We start from the raw sequence: 24,010 nt of genomic DNA, 5'->3' as shown, positions 1-24,010 counted from the left end.
GAAAGTCAAGAATAATCCTGTGAGTACTTCCGACCATGAAAACTCCCTTGATGAGACAATAAGGAAGTTGGACTTAAAGAAACATGAGCTTGCAGAGAGACCACCTAGCTAGCTTTGCCAGAGAAGAACATTCAAAGCTTCCAACTAGGAGGGGCATATTAAAAGCCTCCTTACATTCAGGGGAAGGGGTGAATTTTCCAGACTATCTGGAAGGGGATGACTACACAGTTGAGTCAGCCTGAGGAAGAGACTGAGTATTATCCTGTGCCAAAAGGTGACTACAGGGGAAATGACCCTGAGAATTCATGGCAGCACAGGCTAGAGGAGTCCAGACCCTGTGGCTCTGGGAGGTATTCCCAGTCTCATAGAGATAAGGAGTGCATAGAAGACAGGGAATGGAGTGCCGATAGCAGCTCTGAGTCAAAATGTGACTGGACTCAGGTGCTGGGAAAAAGGAAGACAGGGAAACAAAGACAGGGTTTTGTAAAGTCCCAATTAGACAGATCAAGGTGCTATGTATTCGGTGTGGGAACATCTAGAGGTGTATGAACACATGATATCCTCATTTGGAATTAAAAATTATATAAATTGTATGGAGTTTGTGAAATGGAGATTCTCTTCTGTGTACTCAGCTTCTTTTCGGGACTGGAGGACCAGAATCATTACAAATGGTCCATCTATAAGGCCGCCATTTTGTAACATTTTCCCACACATAGGAACCCACAAGAGGCACGTAAGGCTGCATATAATTTGCAATGTGGGGAGGATCAGGCACCTAGGGAGTTTGTGCAATAGTTAAAGCGGGCATTTGCTCAGACTTCGCAGCGGGTGAACACAAATAATAGGGAGTTCATAACTACATATTTCCATGTGCTGCCCAAATACATAATGACTCAGTTGGTGTGTGATTTGCACAAGCACAGGACCCTGGATTGGGTAATTGAACAGGCCACCAGGATCTATGAGGTCCAGAACTCCACTCAGAGTAAAAACAACCCCAAAACCCCTAAGCCATCTAATCTACCTGCTGCTGCGAAGGTGGCAGAGGTGAGAACTACCCCTACCTTGGACCTGGAGGAGGGGGGCCTAAAAGTAACCTCCTGCCAACAAGAACAATGGAAAGCAGAAGGGACCCCTGCCCCAGCCCAATCGAATAGTAGTCAGGCAAGGGCCTAGAACACTGATCCCTCTGATCCTGCCACCTATTTAAGCCCATGGTACAAGGCTACCAAACCAATCCTGGGGTGTGTACACACACCCCAGTCCAAGGGGTGGGATGAATCAGGCATGTACTTCCCCAGGACTTCCCTCCAAACTTCCCTCAGGAGAGAAGTATCACTCCACCCCCAACCTGAAATTTTTCCCCAGATATCCCCCAAGCCAGAACTTCCAAAATAATCCTCCTCTCTCTCCCTGATTCCAGGACAATAGACCCCTGAACCCAGGAGAAGGGAGATTCAGGATGGAAAATTATGGGGGGAATTTCCAATACACAAGCTACATCGGGAGACGGACAGTTACCCTTTTCGGGAGCAGCAGAGGCATGACTCGAGACCTCCCGGCAACCTAGAAAAGGACTTGCAGCTGGAGTGATAGGTCCAGCAACTGACCAACGACCTGGGGAACATGCTGAGGGCTCAGTCCAACTCTCAACCTAACCCTGCTTCCCAAAATTCCCCAAGATCCAGAGCTGATGCCCTGGGTGGGGGGGTGGATGACCGGAGGAAACGTCTGAAAAAAAACACAGGTTCATGAGGAGGGGTTCTGGGTAGAGGGGAGATGCCAATTCCTAGAAGAAGTTTCCTTTCTCACCCAAACAGAAACCCTAAAAACCTCTCAGCCTGAAAGTGACTCTTCCACCCCCAAAATGTTAGAACATTATGAAGAAGGACACAGACAACAGATTACAGATTCAAAATAATCAATTTTATTAATTTAAATGTCAGGATGGAGAAAGGCCTAACGGTCCCTATGCGAAGGTAGGATTTCCGTACTTAAATCAAACTAAAGAAAGTCTGAGTAAAAGAGTTCAACTTAGAATTTGTCTATATCTAAAACCTATGTTTGCCCTCACAACTATAACCATACAATGTGTAGGGATGACAGCAACCAAAACAAACAGTGTTTAACATAAAGTCCTGCGCTTCATCCAGCTCGCAGCTTTCTTTCAGCTCCCTTCCCCAAGTAACAACAGTTCAACAAAGTAAAGTCTCAAAATTCCCTTTCTTAGAGTTAAAATGCAATAGTCTTTTTCAGGTCTCTGCGTCTGAATCCCCAAATTATGACTCAGGGTCCCCTTCCCCAAGTTCCAAGTCACACAATTCAATCAGCTTTGAAGTGAATTGTTCCTTGTCAGAACTCACGGTTCCCTTGCGCAAGCTCGAAATGCCACACTTCAAAAGGAAACACCAAATGTCTTTGTCTTCCACAGTTTAGTTAGAGGTTGTTGTCAAATGCACAGTTTGGATAATTGTATATCCTTCACACATGTTGAAATTGTTACTGTAAATTAGGCTTCAGTATCCTTTGGTTGCCTGTTCCTTTTTTAATCATATCATATTATATTTCATCATACTGTGGTTGGTTTAGAATTGTATTAATTTAGCACTTCAATGTATGATGGTTTGCATGGATTTAGGTTTCCTCTCCTTGTTTTGGTTTTCATCTGGTTAGGAACAAAGTATTAATTACATTCGGTATTCAATAATTAAATCTTTAGCTTAGGGTTCATTTTCCCATCGTCTTATGGTTCAATAATTGTTTCACTTTCATTGCTTTATTCAGCGTTCGGAGACATTCGAAAATGTGTTCCTTGCCACATGTGACCACTCTTATACAAAGTATTTCCCTCTGTAAGATAATGGAGAAGTATAGTTGTTGGTTTCACTTTAATTGAGCAATTCAATGTTCTGAGACTTTTCGAAAGTGTGTATCTCACCACACGCGACCACTGCGATACAAAGAATTTCAGGAAATGCTTAAATTCACACACGCGCACTGAGTTTCTCAATTACCAAAAACTCACTGGTCGCTTTAAAAGTTGGTGCTGCAGTGCGGATCACAAAGCCTTCTTCCTTCAGTGTCGGGTCTCCAGTTCCTGCCCCTCAGGCGCTCCTCATGTGGTCCTCTACCACAGGGGAACAAGCACATTGAATAGGAAGGAAAGGGGCAGCCTTCCAGCATGGCTTCCTTTACCTTTCCCAGTCTGCTCCAGGGAGTCCCCACTCCCAAGCCACGTTGGAGAGTCCTCTGCTTCCTGTACTGGCCTCTTGGTCCTTCTCCTGTAGTTCCCCTCCCCACTAGGTTGGGCTCCATTTATACACCTGCAGTCTGCAGGTGTGGTTGATTATTCAGCCTTACCTGACCACAATTAAAAGGACATACCTGACTTTCACTACTCTTAGAAGGCATCTTCCTCATCCCAGTACTAGAGTGGTAATAGAGCATAGTCTTCATTGCTCTTAGTTGCCTCCTCTTCGTCCCAGTACTGTCAAGTGGCAATGGTGGAGAAATGAGGGGAGCTGACTTATTATAGTCCATAAAGGTTGTGTAAGGGTTGGGTTGGTTGTCAATAGGGAAAAGGGGAAACCATGTCTCGACCAAGGGTGCCCCACTCTCAGTCCTTAAGGACCCTCCACCCACTTGATACTCCCTTGCTTCTCTGCCCCCAGGGTCAGGATCCAATAGCAATGGCCTTTTCCTGGCCACCTCTGTAGAGCATCCAAGGGGTTGAGGAGTGAGAATACCCTCAGGTTTCTCACATATCCTTCCCCAATGCGGGTTGGACCGAGATGCTTCACAGGGAAACTAGGAGAGGAAATCCATGTTACCTTGCTCTCAGCCTTTTCCGGTGTTCCACAGTGAATCAATATGGTTTAAAGTCCAAAAACCACTGCATTAGGCAAGGATTTGACTTCTTCCTTTGACTAATTCAAACTAGAGGAGAATGATCTGTTATCAGGCAAAATGTAATTTCATGGTTAAAATGGAAAAGTCATACCATAAAGCAGGAGAGTGAACCAGGTGAATTTGAATGTTTGTAAAATAAAGTCATGTCAGGAGAGTACACAAGGTGAAGTTGAAGTGTGTGAACTGTTGTTAATCTGGAAAAGATAATCTCAAATTAGACCCATGCCCTTGAGATTGGGAACTGATGTAAAATTGCAAGAATAGCGTGACAAGGGAAGATACCTGGCCATCTGCGGGTCTGGGACCCGCATTTAAATTGTGTTAAAGTCAAAGGTAGAATCCGTAGGAAAGGAAGCTGCATGCCCTTAGCATTTGAATCACATTGAAGGTGAATAATAATAAAATAATAATAATGTAGCATTTATATAGTGCTACGAACCCTCAGGTATCTGAGCGCTGCTTATTATTACCCACGGTGTGTGGTGCTCATTTATCGACCTCGGAAGGATGAAAGGCTGAGTTTGGCCCTGCCGGGATTCGAACCTGCGTCAGCAGGCTCTTCACAGATGTCAAAGCGAGCGCTCTACTCGCTGTGCTATCGGACCAGAATAGAAACCTTAGGGTAAGGGAACTATTTCCCTGATCACTATGAACACACAAAGAGGAGGGAGCGATCCTCTTGTGTGCTGAGGAACTTAACTATTTTCTTTATTATGAACTTTACCTAATAGTACAAGGAATCTGGGGAAGGGAGAACTATGAACATTGTCTATTTGAAACCTTTCCATTGGATCTGTACTTTTGTGTTGAAATGGAACACTTGTGCACGTCTGCAAATCAGAGGCAATACCCTTTACACCTTAGAGTTAGCTTTTAGAGTGTGAGAGACAGAATAGGATTACAGACACAGGACATATATTGCTATGGGCATCTTGACAAAGGACATACCAATTTGTTTTCGTTGAAGTAGGGAAATACCTCCCAGAATAGGGATCGTGAGGCATTTTCCAACCGTCATTTGTTTCAATAAATGTTTATAAGCAATTACCAAGAATCCTCTGTGTCCACATCTCATTCCTGGCTCCTCACATGTTTATGAGAGTCTATTGCCACATGGAGAACAAAAAGGCTGTTAAATGCTACATTTCTGATTCAAGAAAAAGGTAGAAGTTTGAACTGCAACATGGTATTCTTCCTTGCATGAGCAGCAAGATGGAAATTCAGATGCCTTTCTTGCTCAAGGAAATTGAACTATTTTTGAAACTGAGCAATAAAAAATGTCAGGGAGCCAGATCTGGCAATAAAGTCCAAGTGTCTCATTATGACATGCATCTGTCTATGCTCTTGAACTTTAAACCTTAAAATTAAAATACTAAATTCAGCTTGGCAATCAGCTTGGCCAGTGGTCCCCTCTCATCTAATCTGATATTTCAATCACCCAGGACTTTCCTGAATGTAGGAATTTAACACTTTTCAAGACTAAATGGCTCATCTAAGGCCATCCAGGCCGTGGCACCACTCTTAGTGGCAGGACTGAAATCATAGTTGGCCCCAGCAGCTTAAAGTACAAAGGGCTTTACCATGGAGACAGACCTCTGGTTCATCAATACTGCAGCTTTGAACTAACAGCATGGACACCAGATGTTTTGGTTGCTGGGCTGAAAAACTAAAGAATGCCATGAATTTTGTGTAAAGTGTAAGAGATTAAAAAAAGCATCATTTAAATGACATTGGATTCATATTTGTATAACTTTTTAAAAATGTTCTGTTTGAAATCCCCTAGTAGATGGACCCAAAACGAACATTTTGAGATGTTGTCTTTATTATGAAAACTAGGCAAATGTGTATTTCGTCACACAGGAATTTAATATATCCTTGCGGCCGTGCTGGTGATCCCATCAATTTGGGATGGGAAAATAATTTGTGCATAAAAGTATAAGTGAGTTAAAATCCAAAAGGTGCGACTTGTTCCCCATATGTCCTAAGGAGATGATAATTGCATTATTTATTTATTTATATATTTATAGGGCATTTTTAAGGTGCTTGTACAGCTAGAACAGTGTTTCAAAGTGCCACAAGGCAAATGTTGAAGGGAGCAAGGGGATAGATAATCAAATGACAATGAAGGAATAAAACATAAAACAACAACGGTCCTACTAGGCCTTGTTACATTTGGAATGTGCAAGTGTAAAGAAAGAGAAGGGGTGGGGGCAGGGGTAAGTGCTGGAGGGCCCCCCAGGGGTAAGTGCGAAGGCGGTGACATCCCTGGTGAGGTCAACCAATCCCAAAAGATAAGTGCTTGTCTGAGACAACACCCAACAGGCAGGTGAGGGGGGAGGATGCCGGTGGTGACTGAGCAGATGGCCAGGACCCAATGTGTGCTTTTTGAGTGACTTGCCTACCAAAATCAGCGACTGTGGAGGATAGTTAGCACGGGTGGGAGAGAGCGGAGAAGGAAGAGAAGAGGAAGGTCTTGAGGTGCTTGCAGAAATTAAGGAGATCTGGTTCAAGATGGAGAGAGTGAGTGAGAATGTTCCAGAGGAGGAAGCCAGCCGAAGAGAGAGATCTGCCACCAGCTCTCTGCTTGGAGAAACGTTTGACCAGCAGAGAGTTGGAGCAGAAGGATTGGAGGGATCTAGAAGGAGAGTATTTAGTGAGAGAGAGTTGCAGATAGCATAGTATCAGGTTCCAGACCGTCTTATGGATGATGCAAAGGGTTTTAAATTTGATCCTTGCAGCAACCTGGAGCCAATAAAGAGATTTTAGGGCCGGAGAGATGCAGTTCGTGGGCTTGAGTCCACAAATAAGTCTTGCAGTCCTATTCTGGATTAGTTGGAGAGGGCGGAGGGAAAATGAAGGCAGGTTATGGAAGAGGCTGTTGCAGTAGTCCAGCCTAGAGAGGACCAGAGCTTTAGAGACATTGAGCTTCTGGGGGAAGTCGGGGAAAGGAAGAATTGCTCTAAGGAGGTGAAGTTTAAAGTGGGCCTTCTTGGCAGGCTGAAAGATGTGAGGACTGAAAGAGAGAGAGGAGTCGAAGATGACCCCAGGCTTTCTAGCTTCAGATAGATGTTGAAGAGCCAAGGCAAGAGGATAGAGCCATGGGGAACACCACAGGTGGAGAGATCGGTGAAGGAGGAGGACAAGCCCAGAATCGCCTTGGAGGGGGTGGTTAGTGAGGAAGGAGGTCAAGCAATTCAGGGCCCGGTCTGAGACACAAAGAGTATCATGAGCCGTTTTATGAGGACAGAGTGATTGACCTTGTTGAAGTTGGTAGAGAGCTCAAGGAGAATGAGGACAGCAGGGGAGTTAGAGTCAAGATTTGCAAGCAATTCTTCACAGGTGTTCAGAGAGCAGTTTCTGAGCCTCTGGATGCTCGAAATCCAGATTTATGGTCATGCCAGCAACCAACAGGCTCAGTATGTTGGGTCAGTTGGGGGATGACCAACTTCTCCAGGAGTTTCCCAAGGAAGGGAGTGGTAGAGATAGGACGGTAGTTGGCCAGACACGAGGGGTCGGTGGAGGGCTTTTTTAGAAGGGGGTGCATAAGGGAGTGCTTCAGAGAGGAATGGAAAGAGCCAGAGGCAAGAGAGTAGTTGCAGAAAGCAGTGAGAGCTAGTGTGAGGTAGCAGATACGGTCCTTGATAGTTCTGGAAGAACAGTGAGAGACCGGTTTGGAAGAGACCTTGGAAGAGCGGACCACCTGAGTGGCCTCCTCCCATGTGATAGGAGAGAAGGAGGAGAGAGCGGGTAGGGAAGAGGCCAAGTGAGGCTAGGGGATAGGTAAACGAGTGGGGGAGGGGGAAGACGAGAGAGAGAAGTCAGGATGTCCTGAGTTTTAGAAGTGAAGTGGGTGGCAAGTGCAGTACAAAGGGCCCGAGAAGGACGAGGTGAGGTAGAGACTGCAGAAGGATTGGCTAGTTCCTTACAGATTTTAAAGAGTTCAGCCATATTGTTTGTAGACCCAGATATGCGTGCCTGGATGTATACCCTCTCCATGGAGTGGATAGGGAGACGGTAATGCCTTTGGAGTAGGCAACAGGACAGTTTGTCAGAGGAAGAGTTTGGGGTCTGCCACTTCTGTTCTGCAGCTCTGCACTGCATTTCAGAGTGGCTATATCAGAGTCATATCAACTGTTATGCTTGGTGACAGGTTTCAGGTAAATCCTCATGACAGGGGCAAGAATGTCAAAAGTGTAAGTGATAGTGAGAGGAAGATTGTCGAGGGGAGAGTCAGTGGGGGAGCAGAGGGGATAAAGGTGGAGGCAAACGCAGCAACTGACACTAATTTCATCAGACGGATGACCACGAAGGAGGCTTGCAGTGCTGGGGGAGGCTTGTTGAGGGGGCCAAGGGGTCCCAATTGGAAGAGAGGAGGGAGAGTAATTTAATTTGTGCCGGTGAAAGCAATTTGGTAAATCTATTGATAACATGATTACATGTATGCAATATGCTGTTTCAGAACGTTCCTATTGTTTAATCCAGAAAGCTCCAAGATGACATCACATCATATGGGAGGGAAACTTGGTTTAGAAGTTACTCCCATCAAACTGACCCCTTCATTAATATGCCAGTGAATACGGAAGGGCAGGCTTAATGTGATGTCATTTTTGGAACACTGTCTAATCACATTCATTGACCAATTGGATTAGAGAAACTATACACATCTCATAAGGGAGAGGTTTCAGTTCAAACCAATATATTCTGGGGACACACTCACTCAGTGACTGATGGAGAGGAAGAAGGAGATAAAGAAGGAGATGGAATAGTTTGCTTTCCTTTTCAACCCATTGATGGATTATCAGCAAAACACTGTAAATGAGGCCTACCAGAAGTTAAAGTCCCTAGCCTTCTTCAGTGGCACAGACAGCAGACAGGCTGTGGAGAGAAGCTGAGCCCATCTTGCTGACTGCTGCCCACCAGTTGCTAGAGGGGGAGATTCGAACCACTCCTTAAGATTGTGCCCACCTGTCTATAAGACAGCCAAAACAAATTCAGATGTAAGTATAATATAAAGGCAAAATAATCCTGAGGGGAGTGATACTCTAAAAGTGGAATAGGTAAAATTGTGGTCCCTTTCGTTTGTAAATACAGAGGGACGGGGGTATGTTAACTGACTGTCCATCCTGGAAAATAAGTAAATATTTCAGTGCTTCTGGAATTATAGCAGAATTGAGAAGCTTTTCTGTAGACCCCTAAAACATTTGCAATTCAGTGGCACTATGCTATCAAAACCGAATGTCTGCCCAATCTCTTGCACAAAAAGTGTAAAAAAGGAGAAATGTATGCAAAAGGAAAAATCAGTGTTAAAAAAATGTGGCTGAACCAGCTCTCCTCCCAAAGTTAGGCCTCACAGAGTAAGGCGATCCTTGTAAGCAGGATGACACACTCTGGCTCGGTTTACAACACAATACACAGTTCAAAACCGTGGATCGAGGACCGCCTAGCCTTCCACATTAAAGTCTCTTCCTCTGAGTTCAAAAATAATGTTTCAAACACAACGTTTACAAAGATCCCCCTCTGCCGAGCTCAGACCTTTCACCACACAGTTCTCGTAGGTCCTCCTCTATCGGGCTCAGACCTCTCACAATAAGGTTCAACAGAAAGTTGCAAGAGGGCTCCTTTCCCCAAGCTTATTATACTTCTGGTCTCCCTCAGTCGGTGCTCAGACCACTTTCAGATGTCGAAGTCTTTCGAATATGCAAGGCTTTATTTACAGACCACTGCAGGACAACTTCGACTCAGCGTTCACTGTTTCAATTAACCTTCTTAGCTTTACTTTTGATAAAATACAACTTTATTCAGCAGTTAGAGCCATAAAAGCATCAAAAATACAAAAGAGACATTTCACATTTAAAACACAATACCACCTCTAAAAAATACTTTGTATAACACCACATCAAAAATGATAATTACTTCCTTAAAAAATACATAAACTGCTTTTTAAGAACAAATTATAAAAAATGACGGGTCGCAACAACATACAATTTCAGCAGATTTAAAAGAACTAAACAGTGATAGTTGGACAGCGCCAACAAGGGGGGTATAAAGATTTTCTAATTATTGGATCTTCTTAGACAAGCCCGGTGCAAACATTTTGAAACAGAAAATACAGCAGCTGAATCCTTGGCATTTGTGCTGAGCTCAAGGGCAGTTTGCACTGACCTCATGTTCCTTAGTTTAAATAGTGATAGCAAGTATCGTAATCTGAGGTATCTTATATCTAACACAAAAAGCAAGAGATGCCTAGCCGATTCATCAGTGGCACCATAAACTACACATACAGGGCTTTTGGTGGACTTCCATTTTGCAGTGTAAAATGCTACTTTCAACGTGTTTGTGCGCAGTTGCACATATAATGACCGTGCATACCCAGGCCTTACATTGTCAAGGTATTCCTCAAATCCATGCAATAAGGTATAGGTCATGTAGAGGCGTTCAGTGCTTCATGCCACGCAATCACACTTCATTTGATCGATTAATGCCTCACTGGAAGCTATCTTGACACTCAGCTTCGAACTCAGGGTTATACTGTGTGGACTCTCCCAGAGTAAAGGCAAACCAAGTCTAGTGAAATCTGTGCGTACAAACCTAAACTATGGAAGTGAGTGGGCCCCATTTAAGGTCAGGAAGTTGGTTATCGCCAAGCGACATGGTGTTAAATGCTTGTTGGACCACATCCTGACCCAATAGAGTAGGGGCCTCGTAAACAGAGCAGTAGCACTCACATTGAATACTTGCAATTGGGGCTCCCTTTGGCTGCATCAATAGCACCCATAGGTAGTCATTCTCTGCAACACTGAGGGAGGGGACCTTTTGATGGCCCCAGAGCTCAGCTCCATATGTGGCCACGGGCAGGGCCTGAGATCTGTAGAGTTCCAATGCGGAAGACACTGCTCTCCTGCTGTGAGTATTAAAAAACCTCTGTATTCCCCCACAATATTATTCAATTGTGGCTGTTGCCTTGTGTTGGTGACTTGTCCAGAGTATGTTTCGGAAAACCGAACACCTAAATAATCGTACATGGCAACTTGTTCCAAAATCTGGCCCTCACTTTCATTTCTCAGGGTGGTCCTCCTTGCAGTCTTTTGCCTCAACACCATTGTCTTGGTTTTTTTGGCATTAATTACCAGTTTTAGGCTTTTATATTTCTTGGTGAATATGTCGAAATGATACTTAAGGCCCTTAGGTGAGGTTGACAGGATAACCGCATCATCCGCAAAGAACAGCGCTGGTAGCCTGTCATCACCAAACCTAGGAGAATCAAGGAAATGGTTCAAGGGTTCCCTTGTAATCTCAATAATGTACATGCTGAAAAGCAAGGGGGCCAACACACAACCCTGCCTTACGCCCTCCTCAACTGGTATTGGCTTGCTTAGATCCCCCAATTCCAATCTCACTGACGCTCTTTATTTTTGCTGTTTGTTCGCCTTTAGCTTCAAACAATGTACCTTTCACAGAGACTTTCGAATGAGCTACTTCCTTTCAGCACATCACTGCGTTACTTAGTATCGTTGATCTCACAGCTGCATTTTACTTTAGAGTTCATTCACAGGTCTGCCTTTCTTTGTGTCTCAACCACACGCATGCATCCTTCACTTGTGATATAATGTTGCTACTTCATTTGCTTTAACACACACCAGTCTCTCAAGTTGCTGTGTGCTTCTTTCTTGTTTTGCGATTTCCAATTTACGATTCAAGGTTAGTACCACAGGCTTGGCCTTGCCACCCTAACTCTGCCATTCACCCGGGAGGGTCGCTGGCATCTCTGAATCACAATGCAATCTTCCCTTGTGGGATCTGACCTTCTCCGCATGCCTTGCACAGTCTGTCGGAGGCAACAACCTCCAGTAGGGAAGCCCTGGGGTTTTCAGCCCGCTGCTCTCGTCCCTCGGTCCGTTGCTCTGCTCCAGTAGGTGTTCCTTCATCCTGGAAGTTCTGCTCATACTTGTGTTCCACCTCGCTCAGAGTGTGTCTTTAGGTGTTGCCTTTTATTTGTGTTAGGAGAGCTAACTGGTATCAGGTGTATGCACTTAGTGTAAAGTGCCTGACCCAATTAACGGGACATGAACAGTACGATGTAAGAGAGTTAGGCTGGTTACTCTCAGTCACCCTCTTCCTCTGCCCAGTGTTCATGTAAGAAGGGGTGTATCCTAACAAATAGGATGGGGTAGATGAACAAAAAAGGGGTAATACTACATCTCACCATCAGCTGCCTTACACCCACTCCACGAAGACCCCTCACCCAGGTGATCCTCCTGCACTGGTCCACCCCCAGGAAATAGATCCAAAAGAGATGGCCATGTCCTGGCCACCTGGATGGCAAGTCCCCGAAGACTAGCGGGTGAGACACCCTTTGGTTTCTCACATACCCTTCCACTATGCGAGGTGGATAGGTGCGTTCTTCTCCAAAGTTCTCTAGTCTGAGGACTCTGGAGAGGACAATTGAAAACTTTATCCAGGACTCTTGAATATCCACATAATTTATTTTTGGTTGTGCTGGTATGGTCTGGATGTTCCCTGTGAGTAGCCAGTGAACTGGGATTGAGGAGATTTGACATGACCAATGTTTCTATGAGACTCTGCTTCCGTCCATTCACATACCAGGGAGGTCTGGAAATAGAAATCAGACTGCCATTGATCTTGTGGTGTAAATTCTCTGGGCGAGGAAGGAGGCTCTTGAAGAATGGTGGAAAACTCTGGTAAATCTCTTTCTATAATAATCTTTACCAGAAGTCCAGGGATAATGGCTAATGATATAGCAGGGACTCCCCTCTGATATTAATGTACACTGGTACTCAGGGATAGATCTTGTTATTTCCATGTACAGAGGTGACTCTAACCATGGTTGCATGTTCTAGATCTGCTTGAGGGACCAAATTGGCTCTTATGGTTGTTTGGTTACTCCCAGAATCAACTAATGCTTTTACTATCCTCCCATTCACCAGAGCTTGCATCGCATCTAGATAGAAATATAATGGTTAGAATGTGCCACACCCTGTCAGGATTAGTCAGGCTAGTACAAAGGCAGCGAATATGGCAAGGGAAATGTGCACCCAGGAACCTCGACTCAGGTATGCTAGAACCCAGGAGTGCAAATAGAGTGTGACATCAAATCAATATATGAAAAGGGATGTGGGGTAAGCACCTGACCGCGAGGAAAGTCGGCAAGCGCCTTACCCCCAATTGCTGTTACAGGTACTGACAGCGCTAAACCCACGTGGAGGGCAAGCAATGACAGGATCTGTGTACTAACACTCTTGATGGTATTACATAAGGGAACTTAAGAACTGTACTCACGAGGACGAGATACACCTCTTGAATGTCAGCTAGCCCACGAATCCTGTTGGTGAATCCGGGACCCAGAAAGGCTATAACAGCAATGGGAGAAGTAGGGAGGTCCAGAGGACAAGGGCTGAAGGCAGCCGGAGTGAGGCAGGCTGCCGGGCAGGACAAGGGCGTAGACTGGAAGGCAGCAGAGCGTGATCCGCTGCTAAGTGGAGAGCCCGCAGGGCAAGGGCGGAGGCTGGAAGGCAGCAGAGTGAGATCCGCTACAATGTGGAGAGCCCGCTGGGTAAGGGCGGAGACTGGAAGGCAGCGGAGCGTGATCCGCTGCAGAAAACTAAATACCTAAGTTGGAATAGGGATTACAACTTAGTGGGGAAAACATAAGCATTCACACAGGAGCTAGCTACCACCACACACCACACCTAATGATCAAATGGGAAATGGATGCAGAAGTGCAATGGAAAACATGGAATGGATCCTCTAGAAAGTAAGGATCAGGAGCAGGGAAAAAACTTATCCCTACCCCTCCAAGGAAAAGACAGGAAACTAAACTAAGAGGAAGGCTAAGGCAAATGGGTAACAGCAGCAAAGGACAGAGTCAAAGAAATATAGAACACAGACAAACTGGGCTGCAGCTAAAAGGGAAAGCACTGAGTATTGCTGCCTGCAAACAGAGGAAGCCAAAAAGGGAAATAAAGGGAGCAGAAATCAATTAGTGCATGAATCCGAAATTCAGGGCGGAGGAAGACAAGAAAACAGGAACAAGGAAGTAGGTACAAAGGCAAGGAACCAGGAACCAGGGACTAGTCAAAAACAGGAACACTGCAATCGATGACCAGCGCTGGACTGAAGTGAGACTGAGGCTTTTAAAGCTGTTAAACGAGCACACGCCTCTGGTGTGCTGACTGCTGCACCTGCAGCCACAGGTGTTGCCTATCCTCCACCCAACCTTGTCCTGCAAGGGTGGAGGTGGAGCAGTGGGCCAGGCATTCTGGGAAGCACAGTCATTTGGTTAAAGAAGCATGCTGGCTGCCAAAAACCTGGAATGGATCCGGAAGGGAAGTAGTTTGGAAAATAGGGATTTAGCGCTCCCAATTCATTACAGCACTGTGGCATTAGGTTCGGAGGAAGTGTCCAGCAAGGAATAAGCCCCAAAACATGCCCCCAAGTGGCGGGAACGGGAGCGAAGGCAGCGAGTCGTGACAGTATACCCCCTCCTACGGCCCTCTTCGGGTACCCGCCACCCGTACGAGACTTCTTCTTTCCATGATGGGAGTGCTTTTTCTTTGGAGGTGGCACTGATGGAAATGGTGGCTTGTGGGCAAAGGCAGATGGGCTTCCATGATAGGAGTGTGTTGTCTTTGGAGGTGATACTGATGGAAACGGTGACTTCTGGTGAGGAAGAGACTCATGGTTCGAAGAAAGGCATGAAGAACTTGCAGGACCTGGAGCAGAGTTGGAAGGTCCAGGAAGCTCAGTCACTGGGAGTGGACCCTTGTAAGTCTTTGAGGAGGGAGGCAGGCTGGTGCAACTTGCTTTAGACGATGGTAGAAGTTCTGTTAGCCTTTCTGCCGAGAGCGGACATGTGGGAGGTGAGGAAGTTGCTGGCTTCAGGAAATGTTCATGTTCAGCCATTAGAGAAGGTGGCGGCTGAGGTAGAGTTTCAGATCTTTTTCTGTCATCCATCTGGGAAAAGGCTTGTGGTTGAAAATGATTAAGGTTTGACTGCACATATTCTACGCCTTGGATGCCTGGAAGTCCCATGGGTTGTACGAGGCTGGTACTCCTGGTGACAGTCGTGTAGCCACTTTGTTGCACGTTGGATACAACAGCAGGGACGTTTGGCATACTGATAGGAGTGATAGACACCGTACTTGGTATTTCAGGCACACTCGCAGAAGGAGCAATAACAGACACATCTTGAACTGCAGCAGTCATTCCCTTCCTTTGGCTACTAGCACCCAACTGGTGCTTCTTGGCGGAATTCTGTTGCACAAGTTCTGTAGGTAATACGCCGGTCTGCACCACCCCTTGTGCACACCCAGGTGAGTGGTTCTGACTCACCACTTGGTCCAGCTTGATGACTCTGAAGCGGGAGCTGGCAAAAGTCTCAAACTCAGATGCTGCATTTTTAGGAGGCTCTGATGCTAAAGTGAAGCAGTTGGGAGAATCGTCTTGTGGAAAAGGCAGGCATTCTGATGCTCCTCCTGAAGCAAAAGAAAGGCAATCTAAACGTTCATCGACAGTAAATGTTTGGGATTCAGGAGGACTGTCTGGAGCAGTAGACAATATAGCAGGATCTGATGGTGTAGACAGGTATACCTCTGATGTTGGAAGCGAAGCTAAGCAGGATACCGGTGTATCATGAACTGAAGGCAAACAAGCAATAAACTCTGGAACTGAAGACATGCACATATGATGGACTACCGGAGGCTCTCTGGCTGAAGGATGATCTTCTGGATGAGTCACTGTAGCTGAAGACAGGCAGGCCAGAGGAAACTTTGAAGCTGAAGGCATGCGAGTTGGAGTCATCTCGGTAGCTGAATCCAAACATGTCAGGGTCTTTGGGACTAACCCCGTACATGGTGGAGGCTCTTGATTAAATGGCAGACATGGCAGCGGTTCATTGATTGAAGACACGTGTACCAAAGATGACTGCAGGGCTGTGGATTGGATCATAGAAGAGTCAATGGTTGTAGGAGGACACACAGAAGTCTCAGAAGTTGATAGACACATTAGTGGCTCAGGAATGGAGGGCACCTTTAGGGCATTAGACTCCTTGGCTCCAGTAACCAAGGACTGAACTGTACCCTTGCAGTCCTTTTCTTTAGTGGGTGACACAGAGTCTCTTTCTTTGTGGAAGTCAAAATCAACCAGTGGAATCACCATAGTAAAGTCTCTGTTAATCAGGATTTCGTCAATTGTCCATTCCTCTGTCTTAGCTTCTGAAAGAGGCAGATTAACAATCAACAGTTCAGGAATCGCCTGCTGGTCTTTTGGTTCTGTATACTGTGGAATGAGTTCATCAGAACATGAAATCTGTACTGTCTCTGACTGTTCGTATTGATCAGAATTGGCAGAAGGAAGAGTGAACCCAGAGGTAAGATCGTCTTCCACATCAGCTTTAACATCTACTTCAGTCTCAGCAGCTGTATCAAGAGCAGGACCTAAGCCTACTGTAGTGACTGAATCTGTGTATGCCACCTTTGTGTATTGTGTTTGGAGATCAGAAGCTTGTATGTGTGCTAGCTCAGAATTATGACAGACTGCTACACAGGAAACATTAGGTAAAGGAGTGGCTTGTAAATCTTCAGCTAACTGCAATCCCTGACAATCAGCAGAACAATTGTTAGAAACTGTGCCCGGATTGAGCGCTGTGCTAGACGAAAGACCTTCACTCCCAATAGATCTAACATATCGACAAATATCATGGTTTACCAAAGTCTCTACCCTCAGGGGCTGAACAGTGTTCACTTCCTCCACATCAACAGATAAAGTCTGAGGTGTATTCAGTAAAGAGTGTAAGGTTTTATTTTCCTCTTGTGCAGAAATGAGTTTTTGTCTTAACTCCTCAAGTTTAGCTCTTAGCATGCCCTGCATTAACTGTACATCACTATCAGTAGGCACAGGGGGAAGCATAGTGGCATCAGGGCTGGATCCTGCACTAGCAATCTGGATGTGCATCGATTGTACATTGTCCTCTACTGCTTGCAGGTTCTGTGATTTATAGTTCCTCTTACCAACTTGGTCTGTGTTTCCCTTAAACAAACTATTGACATTAGACCTCTTGGCATTAGGGACTACAGTATGTACCTGTGCAACGGAGTATGCGTTAGACTGAGGGTAGAAAACAGAAGTTATGCAGGAAACCCCTCTATTCTTTATGTTGGTATCATGAAACTGTTCCATCTGAGGTGAAGCACAACTGGAATCATGGGGTTCAACAACCGAGGTACTCTCGTATAATAAGTCTAACAGTGTGTTGTTTTCTGCGGCTAAGGCTTGTGCTGACATAGAATCGGGATCAAAACCAAAGATAGAACTAGGATCAGGCCATGTAGGGTGTGCCATCCTATGGGAAAAATACTTTGCACGTAAATGCCCATTCGTGACAAGGAGTTCATTGGAGTCAGGCCTAGTGATTTGATTGTCACAGGTAAATGTAGGGGAGGCCTTCTGTACAAACTTGTTAGAGGCCTTGCTGCCTTTCTTTCTTAAACTTGCCATATTCAATGGGAATTTTGGGCTGGTCATTCTGTCAGGATTAGTCAGGCTAGTACAAAGGCAGCGAATATGGCAAGGGAAATGTGCACCCAGGAACCTCGACTCAGGTATGCTAGAACCCAGGAGTGCAAATAGAGTGTGACATCAAATCAATATATGAAAAGGGATGTGGGGTAAGCACCTGACCGCGAGGAAAGTCGGCAAGCGCCTTACCCCCAATTGCTGTTACAGGTACTGACAGCGCTAAACCCACGTGGAGGGCAAGCAATGACAGGATCTGTGTACTAACACTCTTGATGGTATTACATAAGGGAACTTAAGAACTGTACTCACGAGGACGAGATACACCTCTTGAATGTCAGCTAGCCCACGAATCCTGTTGGTGAATCCGGGACCCAGAAAGGCTATAACAGCAATGGGAGAAGTAGGGAGGTCCAGAGGACAAGGGCTGAAGGCAGCCGGAGTGAGGCAGGCTGCCGGGCAGGACAAGGGCGTAGACTGGAAGGCAGCAGAGCGTGATCCGCTGCTAAGTGGAGAGCCCGCAGGGCAAGGGCGGAGGCTGGAAGGCAGCAGAGTGAGATCCGCTACAATGTGGAGAGCCCGCTGGGTAAGGGCGGAGACTGGAAGGCAGCGGAGCGTGATCCGCTGCAGAAAACTAAATACCTAAGTTGGAATAGGGATTACAACTTAGTGGGGAAAACATAAGCATTCACACAGGAGCTAGCTACCACCACACACCACACCTAATGATCAAATGGGAAATGGATGCAGAAGTGCAATGGAAAACATGGAATGGATCCTCTAGAAAGTAAGGATCAGGAGCAGGGAAAAAACTTATCCCTACCCCTCCAAGGAAAAGACAGGAAACTAAACTAAGAGGAAGGCTAAGGCAAATGGGTAACAGCAGCAAAGGACAGAGTCAAAGAAATATAGAACACAGACAAACTGGGCTGCAGCTAAAAGGGAAAGCACTGAGTATTGCTGCCTGCAAACAGAGGAAGCCAAAAAGGGAAATAAAGGGAGCAGAAATCAATTAGTGCATGAATCCGAAATTCAGGGCGGAGGAAGACAAGAAAACAGGAACAAGGAAGTAGGTACAAAGGCAAGGAACCAGGAACCAGGGACTAGTCAAAAACAGGAACACTGCAATCGATGACCAGCGCTGGACTGAAGTGAGACTGAGGCTTTTAAAGCTGTTAAACGAGCACACGCCTCTGGTGTGCTGACTGCTGCACCTGCAGCCACAGGTGTTGCCTATCCTCCACCCAACCTTGTCCTGCAAGGGTGGAGGTGGAGCAGTGGGCCAGGCATTCTGGGAAGCACAGTCATTTGGTTAAAGAAGCATGCTGGCTGCCAAAAACCTGGAATGGATCCGGAAGGGAAGTAGTTTGGAAAATAGGGATTTAGCGCTCCCAATTCATTACAGCACTGTGGCATTAGGTTCGGAGGAAGTGTCCAGCAAGGAATAAGCCCCAAAACATGCCCCCAAGTGGCGGGAACGGGAGCGAAGGCAGCGAGTCGTGACACACCCGTATGGAATTCTTAACTTTAGCCTGTATCGCATCTAGATAGAAATGTGAATATCAGCATGTACCGCACCTAGATGGAATCCCATAATTGCAAGGACAGCAATGCCAACTAACCAACCAACTAACAATTCCATCCCTCTGCATACACCTCTCAAACTCTAACCAAACACAACCACAAGCCTAAAACGCAGCAATCCGCACAAACTTCACAACAATGCAACAACAAAACAAACCACACATAGACTTGCACAACAGCACACGACGACTACGGACCGGAAAACACCCCAAGCCCAGCCAACGGAGGCACCGGGCTGAGGCTGCTAACAGCACATCATTGCTCTCTTGCACTTTTCCAGCTTACTCCTACTAACCCACCCCATCTCCTCCCCTTTTTCAGAGCCGCCAGAGCGCCAGGGGACCACTTTGGTGGTGATAGTGCGCGGTACAAATGTCCTTTAACATTAACATTAACATACATAAAATCCACTGAGGATTGCATAAACATATGTTATTGGTTTCTAGACCCTCCACTTGTTCTGCCCATTCCTCTCCTCTTAAGCACCCTATTTCCAAAGGCTCCCCCTTTTCATTTTTGGGACAATTCCTAGCTAAATGACCTGTTTCTCTACATGAGAAACAGATCGGTGGTGTTGGCTTAATCCCTCTGGGTTCCTCTTTCCTTAATTCTTCTTTACTCCTAGTGTCAGATTTTTTATTTCTATCTTTTCTCTCGGGGTCCACTGTCGCGTTTTAAAGAGTCTTCCTTGTTCTAACCTCAGGTTTTGAGAGCGGTAGGGTGGTTTTTGGTCTTTTCAATCTTCATTTTTATGGAAGGAATAGAAATGTTTTACTGCATCTGAATGGTTTAGTGAAGTTTCAATAGCAAGGTTAAGAGTGGGTTGATTTAATTGTAATACAGCTTTCTGTAGGAAAGGAGGTAATGAGTTGATAAACTGTTCCAAGATGATAATTTCTACTAACTCTTCCAGTGTTTTATTGCAGGTCAATAGGGCAACAGGGTTTTTAATTCATTCTCCTACTTCCAGAGAGGTCTCACCAGGGTTTAATCTGACACACCTTAGTTTTTGTCGATAGGAATTACAGGTCTGACCTACTCTTTTAAGGAGCCCTTCCTTGATGGATATGAAGGTAGCTCCCAGGGTTAGACTAAGCAACTGATAGGCATTTTGTAACTTGCCTTTTAGCAGGGGCCCCAAGTAGCATTTTTATACGTTTTCTCCCGATCTCAGTTGTTCAGCCAATCGTTCGAAATTCAAAAGGAAATTCCCTAAGTCTTCCCTAAGTCTTCTCCTTCCAGGTAGGGTTGGAATATCACTTGAGGTAATAGGGGTCTTGCTTGTAATTCGACTAATCTCTTCAAATTTTCTTGAAGGTGAGCCTTGGCCTAAATTTGATGGGCAGCCAGTTGAGCTACACCTGCTTCAATATCGGTCATATTTTCAGAAAGGGGTAAGTGTTCCCTCTGCCATGCTTTCAGACTCAGAGAAGGAAAGGGTCTCAACCTCTTCAGAGAAGGTTTTGAAGTCGTCTGACCCTTCCGAACTTGACCTTGATGAAGGCAGTTTGACACCAAAAACAAAAGGTTCGGGAAAAAGTGGGTTTAAGGTGCTAGATCTAATAAATATTTGGGAGGGTCTTATTTTTAAGACTATTCGGTCCCACTATTGTATTTGATCATGGGATATTGGAAGGGTGTCTAATAGTACCTGGGTTTTGAAAAACAAATCCTGTTGGTTAACTGTGATTTGAAGTTGGGAGAATAAGATCTCCTTAATGGTGGATATTCAATCAGAACCAAGGACTTCAATAATCCTATTCTCTCCTTCTGGTGGGATAACAATTACCAGCATGGGTTCTTCACTTTTGCTGTTTGTTTGCCTTTAGCGTCAAACAATGTACCTTTCACTGAGACTTTCGAATGGGCTACTTCCTTTCACTGGACCACTCCATTACTTAGTATCGCTGATTTTACAGCTGCATTTTACTTTGAAGATCATTCACAGGTTTGCCTTTCTTCGCGTCTCAACCACATGCTTGCAGCCTTCACTTGTGATATAATGTTGCTACTTAATTCGCTTTAACCCACACCGGTCTCTCAGGTTGCTTGCCAACTCACTCGCTGTGTGCGCTTCTTGTTTTGTGATTTCCAATTTACGAGTAAAGGTAAATAAATACCACAGGCTTGGCCTCGCCTCCCTAACTCTGCTGTTCACCCAGGAGGGTTGCAGGCGTCCTTCATGGGTGTTCAGGAGAGCAGTTTCCATGCCTCTGGATGCCCGGAATCCAGATTCAACAAGTACGGTATGAAGGGTCAATTGGGGGAGGACCAACTTCTCTAAGAGTTTACCCAGGAAGGGGTGGTGGACATAGGCTATAGTTAGCCAAGCAGGGTGTTCAGCAGATGGCTTTTTAGGAGAGGGTGCACTACGAAGTGCATGAAGGGTTATTGGAAAAGAGCCTGTCACAAAGGAGTGGTTACAGAAGTCGGCAAGAGCTGGGGAGAGAGAGGAGGTGCTGTCCTTAATGGTTCTAGAAGAGCAGGGGAGCACCTGTTTGGATGAGACCTTCATAGAGCGGTCAACTTTAGATCCCTCATCAGGTGCTATGGGTAGATGAGAGAGAGTGCAGGGGGTGGAGGGAGGGAAGCCAAGGGAGGAAGGGGAGCAGGAGCGGAGGAGGAGATGGGGAGGAGGAAAGTGTGGATAGGATGTCCTGGGTTTTTTATGTGAAATGGGAGACTTATGGGGTGCAGAGAGCCTGGGAAGGAAGGCGAGAGGTGGAGACTGCAGTTGGATTGGCGAGTTCCGTGCAGATTTTAAAAAAGTTAAAGGAATGGTTCGCCCAAAAATGTTTATTTCAAAAATAGATAGGCAATATAAAAAAAAAACGATTGGCTTTTTTTTTTTTCGATGTCCCTATGTAAAATTTTGAGCAATTCAAGATGGATGCCTGCCGCTGTGCTCGCTTTTGCTTTTGCGGCACTAATGAAGGAAAAGCCAGCCAGCTGTAGTAAACAAAAGCTACCACTGGGTGGCTTTTCCTTCATTGGTGCTGTACGTGGAGGACGGGGACCGGAGACTACAGACAGAAAAGCTGCAGCTGCATCTCAGTAAGTGCTATTTTTTTAATAAAAATAAACACTAGTTGCGGTTTTTTTCTAAGTTTTCCGGGCTGGAGGAGCCCAGAAAACTTAGAAATAAAACTGCAGCTTTAAAAACGTTGTATTTATGTTTGCGGTAGCTTTTGAAGCGACCGCAAACATAAATACAACGTTATTGTGTTTGAAAACGCTGCGGTTTTGGAGCCTGAGAAACTCAGAAAGAAAAACCGCAGCATTTTGAAACACAACCGTGTTGTGTTTCTGCCTGCCGTGGCTATCACTTTGGGTCTCCGGTGCTATGCTATGCACCGGAGACCCAAAGTGATAGCCACGGCAGGCAGAACACAACACGGTTGTGTTTACATGCCACGGTGTTTCTGCCTACAGCTGATTTCCCATTTGGGGCTCTCGGGCTCCCCACGGGGGGCCGTGAGCCCCAAATGGGAAATGCTAAATGCTGTAGTGTTTCTGCCTAAATCTGCTTTCCCATTTGGGGCTCTAGGGCTCCCCGTGGGGAGCCCTAGAGCCCCAAATGGGAAAGCAGATTTAGGCAGAAACACAACGCGGTTGTGTTTGAAAAAGCTGTGGTTGTTCTTTCTAAGTTTCTCAGGCTCGGAGAAGCCTGAGAAACTTAGAAAGAAAAACCGCAGCGTTTTCAAACACAATAACGTTGTATTTATGTTTGCGGTCGCTTCAAAAGCGACCGCAAACATAAATACAACGTTTTTAAATCTGCAGTTTTATTTCCTAGTTTTCCGGGCTCCTCCAGCCCGGAAAACTTAGAAAAAAAACCCCAGCTAGTGCTTATTTTTTTAAAAAAATACCGAGATGCAGCTGCAGCTTTTCTGCCTATAGTCTCCGATCCGCGTTCTCCGAGTCCCGGCACCAATGAAGGAAAAGCCACCCAGTGGTAGCTTTTGTTTACTACAGCTGGCTGGTTTTTCCTTCATTAGTGCCGCAAAAGCAAACGCCAGAACATGCGGGCATCCATTTCACAAAATGGATGCGCCCATGTGCTTGCTTTTGCACATTTTTGAGCTTGAATTGCTCAAAATTTTACATAGGGACTTCGAAAAAAAAATGCCAATGTTTTTTTTTTAATATTGCCTATCTATTTTTGAAATAAAATTTTTTGGGCCAACCATTCCTTTAAGCTGTGTTGTTAGTGGCTCCGGAGATGCAGGCTTGGCTATAGGCCCTCTTCTTGAAGCAGAGAGAGAAACAATATTGCCTTTGGAGCAGGCGATAGGCCAGTTTGTCAGAGGATGAGCCAGAAGTCTGCCACTTCCGTTCAGCAACTCTGCACTTACGTTTCAGAGAGGCTAGGTGGGAGTCAAACCATCTGTTACACTTCGAGGCAGGCTTCATGCGAATCCTCATGACAGGGGCAAGGATGTCGAGGTGTTACAGATGGAGAGGTGAAGGTTAGCGAGGACAGTCAGAGGGGGAGTCAGAAGCATGGGTGAGAGGGTGGATGAAGGTGGAGGCAAAAGCAGCGACTGACACTCGCTTAATCAGTCGAATGACAGTGAAGGAGGCTTGCAGTGCGGGAGGTGGCTCGGACTGAGGGGTCCCAAGTGGGAGAAGAGGAGAGAGTGGTCAGACCAGGAAAGGGGGGAGAGTGACAGGGTTAGAGATAGGGATGTCGCCAGAAGTGAGGGCATCCAGAGTTTGTCCGGCTGAGTGGGTTGGACCGGAAGCAAGAATAGTAAGAGAGAAGGAGTCACAGAGGTCAAAGAACAGTAAGGTGGCTGTTTCAGGAGAGTCAAGATGAATATTGACGTCACCTAGGATGAGGAGTTTGGAAGTGGAAGTCAAGACGGAGGAGGTGAGGTCGGCCAATTCAGAGAGGAAGGGAGAGATAGGACCGCTGGGCCTGCAGATGGTAGTAAGGGGGAGTGAGAGGGTAGGAGAGACCCCAAGCCTACAGACGAAGCATTTG

At 45.8% G+C, this 24,010-nt stretch overlaps 1 protein-coding gene across 2 annotated transcripts in view; it reads right to left on the bottom strand.

Moving 5' to 3' along the window:
* The window catches only part of LOC138510612 (ciliary microtubule inner protein 2B-like), a 169,898-nt gene that overhangs the window by 112,501 nt on the left and 33,387 nt on the right, over nucleotides 1-24,010 (bottom strand). The window lies entirely within an intron of this gene.

This window comes from Ambystoma mexicanum, chromosome 6p, assembly GCF_040938575.1.
Source record: "Ambystoma mexicanum isolate Mex_15411 chromosome 6p, UKY_AmexF1_1, whole genome shotgun sequence".
In the NCBI taxonomy this organism is placed as follows: Eukaryota; Metazoa; Chordata; class Amphibia; order Caudata; family Ambystomatidae; genus Ambystoma; species Ambystoma mexicanum.
Note: the sequence above shows the minus strand (reverse complement) of the source record. Positions and strands in the feature narration are given on the sequence as shown.